Source organism: Oryzias latipes, chromosome 2 (genome assembly GCF_053564925.1).
Source record: "Oryzias latipes strain Hd-rR chromosome 2, Olatipes_Hd-rR_3.1".
NCBI lineage: Eukaryota > Metazoa > Chordata > Actinopteri > Beloniformes > Adrianichthyidae > Oryzias > Oryzias latipes.
In genome coordinates, this window is record NC_136238.1 from 28,984,940 (window position 1) to 28,993,810 (window position 8,871).

The window sequence follows — 8,871 nt, forward strand, 5'->3', positions numbered from 1 at the left end:
AAGATGAAGAACATCAAGAAATAACCAATAAATGCTGATCTGGAACATTCTGTCTGGGAGTCTGACTGACACTTTGACACTTTCTCCATTCTGCTTTGATCCGGGTCTGAACCTGCTTTACTGCCACCACAACACATCCAATCCCAGCCCAGAACCTGAAGCTGGTTCTGAACATGAAGCCGGTCTTCAGGGACAGCAGGACTGATGAGTTAGTGATCTTCTCAGATGGACTTCAGACCCCTTAGAGCTGAAACTCTCACTTTTCTCTAGGAATCAGCTTCTTGTTGACGACACACTGCTGCAGTCAGGGGAACACACAAGAAACACACACAAAGACACACAAAGGGGGAGGAGCTTAGCTCAGGCATTGAAGTCATGGTTGAACTCTTCTGGGACTGATTTTAGACACAGAAAGCGCTCGTGTTGTAATCAATAAGATGATTGGTCAGCTTTAGCATCAATGGAAACATCACATGGTCTTTCATTAAAGTCCATTTAGATCATAGTTACAGAAATAAGAACTGATCAGAAGTCATGAATCAATGGATATTCAGAAACATTCAGAATATTTCACTAGTCTGATTGGAATCACTCTATTCAATAGAAACCAGCCAGAAAATAGAGATTTTCTCTCATGACCTCATTATTCATGTGAATTTATCAGCTGTAACCCATAATTCAGACAAATGGAGCCAGTAATTCCAGAATAATCCTCACATAGATGTTGTGTGTGGAGCCCGTTTTCCTTTAGATGATCCAGCTCTTGGTCCACTGAACCTCCAACCTTCTTCCATTTGTTCAGCTGCTGGACAGAACAAAGAAAAACAAACAGATGTTTTTGCTGAGTCAGGAAAATGCCTGTTGGAGCTCCAACATGATTGTTGACGGTGTTCCTCCTCTTTCTGCTCCGCTGACGTCCTCATTTTCAGTTTCCTGATCAGACAAACTAAACTCTTTTCCAGGTTTGAATCATCAGAAGAAGAAGAAACTTCCACCTTTGAGCCACATGCTCAGAGAATCCACTTCCAGAACAGCAGAGATTCCCGCCACATGTGACAGAGCATCCAGGTGATCTCCAACTACAGGACATCATCACCTGCCTGTGACAGTCACACCTCCATTCTAGATGCAGCCAATGACCTCTAGGCTGTTTGAGGCTCAGAACAACATGACAGCCAGGAAGACCATCCCTCCTCCTGACCACCAGCTGCTCTGTCTCACAATGGCTGCCATGAGGAAGACTCCATGAAGAGTTAACGCCCAGAGGTCTGCTGGACCAGACACCATTCCTGACAGAGTGATCAGAGAGCAGAGCAGCTGCTAGACGTCTGATGTCTGACAGGAAATCTTCTAGCAGATGTCAGCTCCATCCCATCAGACGTTAGCTGACAGACTGGCGGCCATGAGCTGGAACAGCAGTCAGAAACACAGTCAGAGGGTGGAGATGGGCTGCAGGTGAAGCAGGAGTCCCCGCCAGAAAAGACGCTCAGAACTCCTCCTCTTCTTCAGCTTTCTCAGGGATGAAGCAGAAAATGCTTTTTCCAGAAACATCCCTCCTGCCTCAACCCACTTGTGTCAAGTAGGAACTTCTGGAGCTGCTGGAGTCAGCTGGTTTCCATGGCAACGTCTGATGAAGACCAGGAGTCTATGTAAAGTGAGACTGGAACATTGATGTAACTGAAATGACAGAAATAAGAGACTCAGCGTTTTCCAGCAGCTTCGTCCTGCAGAAACATCAGCAGAGAAGCAGCAGCCATGAAGGGACTGAGGACAGACGGACATCCAGCCAGAATCCAAGCAGCACCTTCATCCTGATGAAGCTCCGCCCTCTGACCTTCAGCAGTCATCTCCAGGCTCCGCCCCCAGTCTGCAGCAGCTTCATCTGCTGCCTCCATCCTCTCTCTGTGAGTCTCTGCAGAGTTTTTCTGCAGCTGCTGGTTTTTCTGCAGCAGCATCAGAGCCAGAGAGCCAAAGAAAGTGGAAAGTCTGAGAAGGAAGCAGCTCTGAAGCTCTGCAGCTGACGGTGCAGCTTCAGGACTCATGAGGAGGAGCACACTGCAGCGCCTCCTCCTCCACCTTCTTTTTCAGAATTTCCTCCTCTTCTTCAGCTTCCTCCAACTCCATCTGGACCTGGCCGTTCTCAAAGACCATGTGGCCTAATGGACAAGGCGTCTGACTTCGGATCAGAAGATTGAGGGTTCAAATCCCTTCATGGTTGGAGGCAGAACTTTCAGAGACTCCCACAGTGAGACACCTGCTGGCTGTTCTTTGTAACTGCAGCTTCTAGAAACGTCTTTGTTTCTGTTTTCATCTTTTCAAACAGTTTGTTTTCTTCACATGAAGCCTAAAGAAATGTCCTCAGAATGATGGAAACAGTTTTTCTGCAGCTTGAAGCTGTTCTGGAAGATTTTCTTCTTTAGTGCAGAGAAATCTCTCATAGGATGAGACGGAGGAACTGCAGCAACGTTTCCTGGAAAACCTCCACATTTCATTGAAACCATGTTGGAACTTTGTCCATGAGGTCACATGGTCTGGAAGAAGCCCCAGTTCCAGCTGACAGAAGTCTGGTTCTGATCCATCAGATCTCACTAGCAACAGAACCAAACCTTCACGTGTTGCAGCAACAGTTTCCATGTTTGGGAGGATCTTCTGAAGAACAGCTCAGTTCCAGATCACATCATGATGTTTGATGTTTTCTTCATTCCAGGAAATCATCTGTGTCTCCTTTGATCTGTGCTGAGTCAGCACTTTGACTTCTTTTCAACTTTAGATCCATCATTTAGAATCAGGATTTATTGATAAATATTATTTATTGACAGAAAATAAAGAGTAAATGTATTTCTCATCCAGCAGTGATTGTAAGTCTTTTATTTTGAAATTCCTCAAGGATGCTCATCATGGTGGGATTTCTAGATCTGCATGAACTCATCCTGAATCCAAAAAGACACTGGAGCATCAAAGAATCCAACCCATCTCTGCCAACATGAGGCTCTTACTTTGAAAAGTCTCAGACTTCCTGCAGGGAAACAGGCTTTCTGCTGCTGCACTGACAGATGTGCACGAGCTTGAAAGAGCTTCCTGACTGAGGAGCTGCAGACTTTCTCCTGCAGAGCAGCAGCTGACTTCAGCATCGTCATGGGAACACAGTCTGCTGCTGCTTCTGGAAACGTCTTCAAGGCTGTGGTGGGACTTGTTGGTCTGGAGGACAGATTCTCTGAGCAAATGCTGCTTCAGCTTCAAGCTTCAGCTCTTTTCTTCTGGCAGAGCTTAGAAGAAATGGAAACCTCCTTTGTTCTGACTGTTTGCTCCAAATCCCAGATTCAGGAATTCCTCCAAGAAGTTCAGCTCAGAGATCATCAGCAGAGAAAAGCCTGAAGTTCTGATGGAAAATGACAACAGAACATGATCAATATTATTGATCCACATGGAATCCAGAAGAAACTCTGAGGTGAAGACATGAAGACACAAGCTTCAGAGACATGAGGAGAAGTCAGAGTGGATTCATTCTGGACTTTCTTCTCACATCTTCTCTTCAGAACATCTTTGTCTTTGATCCTTCAAATCTTCTGAAATCTGATCATCCATGGATTGTTTTTGTGGGATCAGATCCAGAGTTGCTGAAAGTTCTGCTGCCCTCTGCTGGTCAAAGTGTCCAAACAGCAGAGAGGAGATTCTCTGGGATTCATTGGAGTCCAGATTCTCCTGGATGTGAACAGTCTCTGCTTCTGGATCAGAAGAGTCCTTCTCAGAGCAGCATTGAGGATCTGTTCTGTCCGGCTGAGAGCGCTCCCTGCTGGTAGGAGACAGAACCACATCAGCTGCTTTTCTTTGGCCGTTCAGAAACAGTCTGGAGACTCTGAAAAACCTCCACTTCCTGAAGCAAACGGATGCAGAGCATCATGTTTGATCCTCTTCCTTCAGAAACGGCTCCATTGTTCCATCGCTCAGCAGTTTGACTAAAGCAGCTGAGAGTCTTGATGCAAACAGACCTCAGCAGCTCATCCAGAACGCCATGACAGAAGCACATGCAGCAGCACGTGCACGCTCCCAGAGAACAGCAGCTGATCCAAGTCCTGACTTGGAGGTGAGACCTTTCTGTTCTGCTTGGACCACACTTCAACATGAACTTCATTTCCCATCATTCCATCTGTCAGGAGAGAACAGCTGCAATCAGCTTCCTTCAGGAATGACTGCAGGTAGAAGGATCTTTCATTCTTCAGCACCACCAGGACCCACATCCAGCCCATCAACAGCCAGAACATCAGTGACATCAGCGTCTGATCTTCATCACATCATCATCATCAAAGGACCACCTCTACGTTTTTACAATCTGATGGATTTCAGTCTTTCTGCAGCTTCTCATCAACTGGATTGTCAAATATTTTCATTTCCTGTTTTATGTTTTAAATGTTGAAGAAAAATCTTTCCAGTTTTAAAAAGATGAGACTAATAAAGTTATTGGAAAGACCCTGTCTGCTGCAGGACCTGTGCAGGTGCATTGTGGGTAATAATGTTCTGTATGGGATATTTGCTGGATTCTGGATGTTGACAGTTGTGTTGGTCTTGATTGTTTACCATTGTGGTTTGGATGTTTGTTGTTATTTGTAGCACAGCTGAGTAGGTTCTTCATAGACAACATGTTGCTCTGCCAATGTGCCTTTGGGCCAACTTGATTGGGCTGTTTGGAGGAATAATGAGGATAAATGTGAGCCTCCATCAGATCATGTTTCTGCTGTTTTTCAGAACTGCATCTGAACCTGAAAGCTGTCTGTCATATTTATGCAGCCTTTTTCAATAGAAACTGATCCAAACTGCAGATTCTATTGATTTCTCCATCAGATTTATGTCTAGGGGTGTAACGATACGCTAAAATCTCAATTCGGTTCCATTCAGAGTCTCATAGAGCTCGGTTCCAAACGTTTCGGTTTGGAACGGCTGTTTAACAAATCTGCCTGATATGAACTGCTATTTTATGAACTATTATTTTATTGTTATGTATGGTGTGTCTTTGAGTATATCGTCCACTATGAAGCTGTCTAACCTGATCATAGTTGGTGATTTTAAAATACACATTAATGATGACTCTGACCTCTTTGCAAGAGGTTACAGTCTCATGGACTCTTAATTCTATTCAGCATGTGTCTGGGTCCATACATGTTAAAGGTGGCACACTAGACCTTGTTTTTACATTAAGTGTGTATATTTCTGTTGACATTTTTATTTCTGAGCATCATTGTATTTTTTTTAACTTGTCTTTTTCTGTGTCGCTCTTGCCTGCACATAGAAGTTCACACGTCACCCCATTATTATTCCACCAGCACTGACTCTATCCGCTATATAAACAGCTCTCAATAACCAAGCATCGCTATACTTAAAAGACCTTTTGCAGCCGTGCACTCCCAGCAGGTCTCTGAGATCATGTGACCAGGGTCTGCTGGTTGTTAAGAGAACCCAATTAAAGACTAAAGGCCTGTTCACACCGGGACGAATTTTGCCCGCGATTTTCGCCGACGTTTAACGCCTCGTGACTAAACAAAGGACACCAATGTGAGTGTGCACACCGACGCGAAAAAACGCCACGCGTCAAAGCGTCACTTTTTAAAAAATGCCTCGGGTTCGTTTTTTTGGTCTGACGCGCCGCATCGAAATCTATTCGACCAATGAGAATGGCGCTTTTGCTCACGTGTCTGGAGCTTCTGGAGTTACAGTAAAACACAACTTGGGGGCGCTCAAACACAAAACTGCCTTGCTGAGCACACATACCAGCGAAGAAGATAGATGCCAAGTAGCGTCTACACTGCCGCGAAGAAATAATGACGGACATCCTGAAATATCCCCGAACCAAGCACCAGTTGGAGCAACTGGTGCTTGAAATATTCATGTTTTCTTTGTATGATTCTGACAAGCGCGTAAATACTTGCTCTCTTCTCCTGAGTGAAAAGCGAGTTTAAGAAGCGTAAAGGTGCGCAGCACCACCTTGTGTACAGGAGTATTTCTGTTTTACATTAAGTACCATGTAATGTCAGGGAATGAAATTGCATGTTCGGCTCATCGTCAGCGAAAATCGCCTGGGTGTGAACACAAAAAACGCTGCGAATAACGCCTGGCGAATATTCGTCCCGCTGTGTACGGGCCTTAAAGGTGACAGAGCCTTTGCAGCAGTAACTCCATCCATCTGAAACTTCCTTACTCTCAGCCTCAGAACTGCAGACTCAGCGTTTTCTTTTAAAAAGCAGCTAAAAACCTATCCGTTTAAAAAAGCTTTTTTTAAACTATTTTTTTGTATTATATTCTGTGTTTTACCATGTTTTACTGTGAAGCACTTTGTGATTTTTATCTTGAAAGGTGCTATACAAATAAAGTTTATTATTATTATTATTAGGGATGGGTATCGTTAAGGTTTTAAGGGTACTACTACTCTTATCAATACTGCTTATCGATCCGGTATTTTAACGGTACTCTTTTCGATACTTTTTGAGGACAAAAAATAAATAAATAAATAAATAACAAATTAAGAAAAAAAAGTGTTTTATTTCCTCATTATGCAACAACACGGTTTTTTTTAACAAAAATTTTACTTGAATGTTTTACTTGAACATGAGAATGTTCCAGACAGGATATTCATTTAATTTTTTAATCTAATTATTTTTATTCTTTGTGAGCGTGATGTTTCCTCTGATCTTTTGTCCATTTTCCACAACCTTGAATAGACTTTTCTGTCCGTCAAACACCAGAGTTAGGATTGAGTGAGATGATGGAAAGAAATTCACTTTGATGCAGACTCCTTTCTATTTATTTATTTTTGTTTAAATCCAGTAAACCTAATAAATTATATTAATTTTACGGTTGACAACTATCATTAGTCATCAATTATTATTAAGTATTAGGTAGCAGCTGATAGTGTGTCACGGGTCTGGAATCATAAGCGGTGAATCTAAGCCCCGCCTCTCTACCTGTTCGTTTTGTGTAGAACACGCAGCCCCAGCGTCTTCTACACAAACAGCGCAACATACAGTCATCGTAGCAGCAAGGTGACAGGATGGTCGGGGCTCCTTGATGCAAACTTCATTAATTTTATGCAGAAAAACCGGTGTTCTTAGTCTAGGGCACTCACGTGTCCCATACGAGATCGCCACTGACTGTGTGTGCGCTGCCTTGTCTTGTGTGTGTGTGCGCGCGCGGCGCGTGCTGTCTGAACAACAGCCCCGCCCCCTTTCACACAAATAGACAGACAGGGTTCTCCGCTTCAACGAGAATACCGGAATTAATATCATCATTAATTAACGGAAAATTGACTGACTTGGTGAGTTAAATATGGCAGATAACGCTTGTGGGACACAAAAAGAAAAAGTAACTTCTCCAGTACCGATAGCAGAACCGTTCAGGTCAGATATTAACAATACTGCGGCCTTGAAGAATGTGGCCCCGGGGCTGGTTCAATACCGGGGCATGGTACCCATCAATAATAATTATTATTATTAAAATAGTCAAATGAAAACAGGAATAACAGTTCTTCTAATGTGTGATTTAAAACAGTGATTAAAATATTAGTTGGCTGAAAGATCATATTGTGCCTAAAAATAATTAAAATACAACATTGTTATATTTCTCTGCATTGAGGAGGCCATTAGATATACTCTGCATTTTGGTTCTTAACTGCACTGTTTATCTGAGTTGTTACCTACAAATCCACATTGGTATATATTGATCATTTTATTTTAGTGTAAACTTAAAGAATACCAATAAGGTAACAGAGTGAAAAGCAGCAGATTAAGAAGAGTTAATAGATAAAATCTTAACGATTATGGAAGCGATTCTGTAGCATGAATAAAAAGCAAAGTCAAAACCAGAAATGCTTTTTAATTTTCAAAATGAAGCTGCATTTTTTGACTCAAAATTAAAATGAAAAAGCAATCCACCAAAATGCTTTTTCATTTCCTTCCTCAACACAGCTTATTCTGTCACTTAATTAAAATGATAATGAAAATGGTATTTGACATTTCAATTTCAAGACCTTCCATGGTAAATGTGTAGCATAATTCATTTAGAAATGTCTAATTTGAGAATTAAAATGGATTAATAGAAATGCTTTTTCATTTTCAAAATGAAGCTGCATTTTTTTGGCTCAAAATTAAAAAGAAAAAGCAATACTTCAAAATGCTTTATCATTTTATACTTCAACACAGCTTTTTCTGTCACTTAATTAAAATTATAAAGAAAATGGTATTTGACATTTCATTTTCAAATAGGTCCCTGGTAAATGTGTAGCATAATTCATTTAGAAATGTCTAATTTGACAATTAAAATGGATTAACAGAAATGCTTTTTCATTTTCAAAATGAAGCTGCATCAAATGACTCAAAATTAAAAAGAAAAAGCAATATTTCAAAATGCTTTTTCATTTTATACTTAAAACCGCTTATTCTGTGTCATAATTAAAACGAAAATGCAAAGAGGGGATTGCATTTGCATTTTAACATCCACCCCGCGCAACTTGTCACAATATTCATTTCGAAAAAGCATTAGCAGAGGGGAGGCGGGGCGATGACGTCACTGCTTTCTCCGTGTGTCCGGCTGCTGACTGACGCACACACACGCACCAGGAGCAGACTGTGTTAGCGGCAGAGACGAGGGTTTTGTGATGGTTGTGAACTTCTGATGAGTTTCCACAGCTTCTCAGGACTACATAGCAGCATGTCCGCCTTCTGCGGTCCTCCTCCTGACGCACCGCGGTCAAGCTTTTGTTCTTCGGAACGCCAGCTGCCTTCGCACAGCGGAGCGCTAAGCTCCAGATCGCTGAAGGCGGAAATGCTGCGGCGATCTGAGAAACCATCATATGAATTTGTGTTTCCAGTGGTGTCCTGAACAAAA

The 8,871-nt window shown here is 42.2% G+C and overlaps 2 protein-coding genes and 1 non-coding gene across 5 annotated transcripts in view; 2 read left to right on the forward strand and 1 right to left on the reverse strand.

Moving 5' to 3' along the window:
- LOC111949070 (NACHT, LRR and PYD domains-containing protein 12-like) overlaps nucleotides 1–8,871 on the reverse strand; it is a 350,272-nt gene that overhangs the window by 165,676 nt on the left and 175,725 nt on the right. The gene's annotated exons all lie outside the window — the stretch shown is intronic.
- Nucleotides 1–8,871, forward strand: part of LOC144987763 (uncharacterized) — a 296,127-nt gene that overhangs the window by 87,744 nt on the left and 199,512 nt on the right. The window lies entirely within an intron of this gene.
- Nucleotides 2,146–2,218, forward strand: trnar-ucg (transfer RNA arginine (anticodon UCG)). Its single transcript has one exon. It is a non-coding gene; the product is annotated as a tRNA-Arg (tRNA).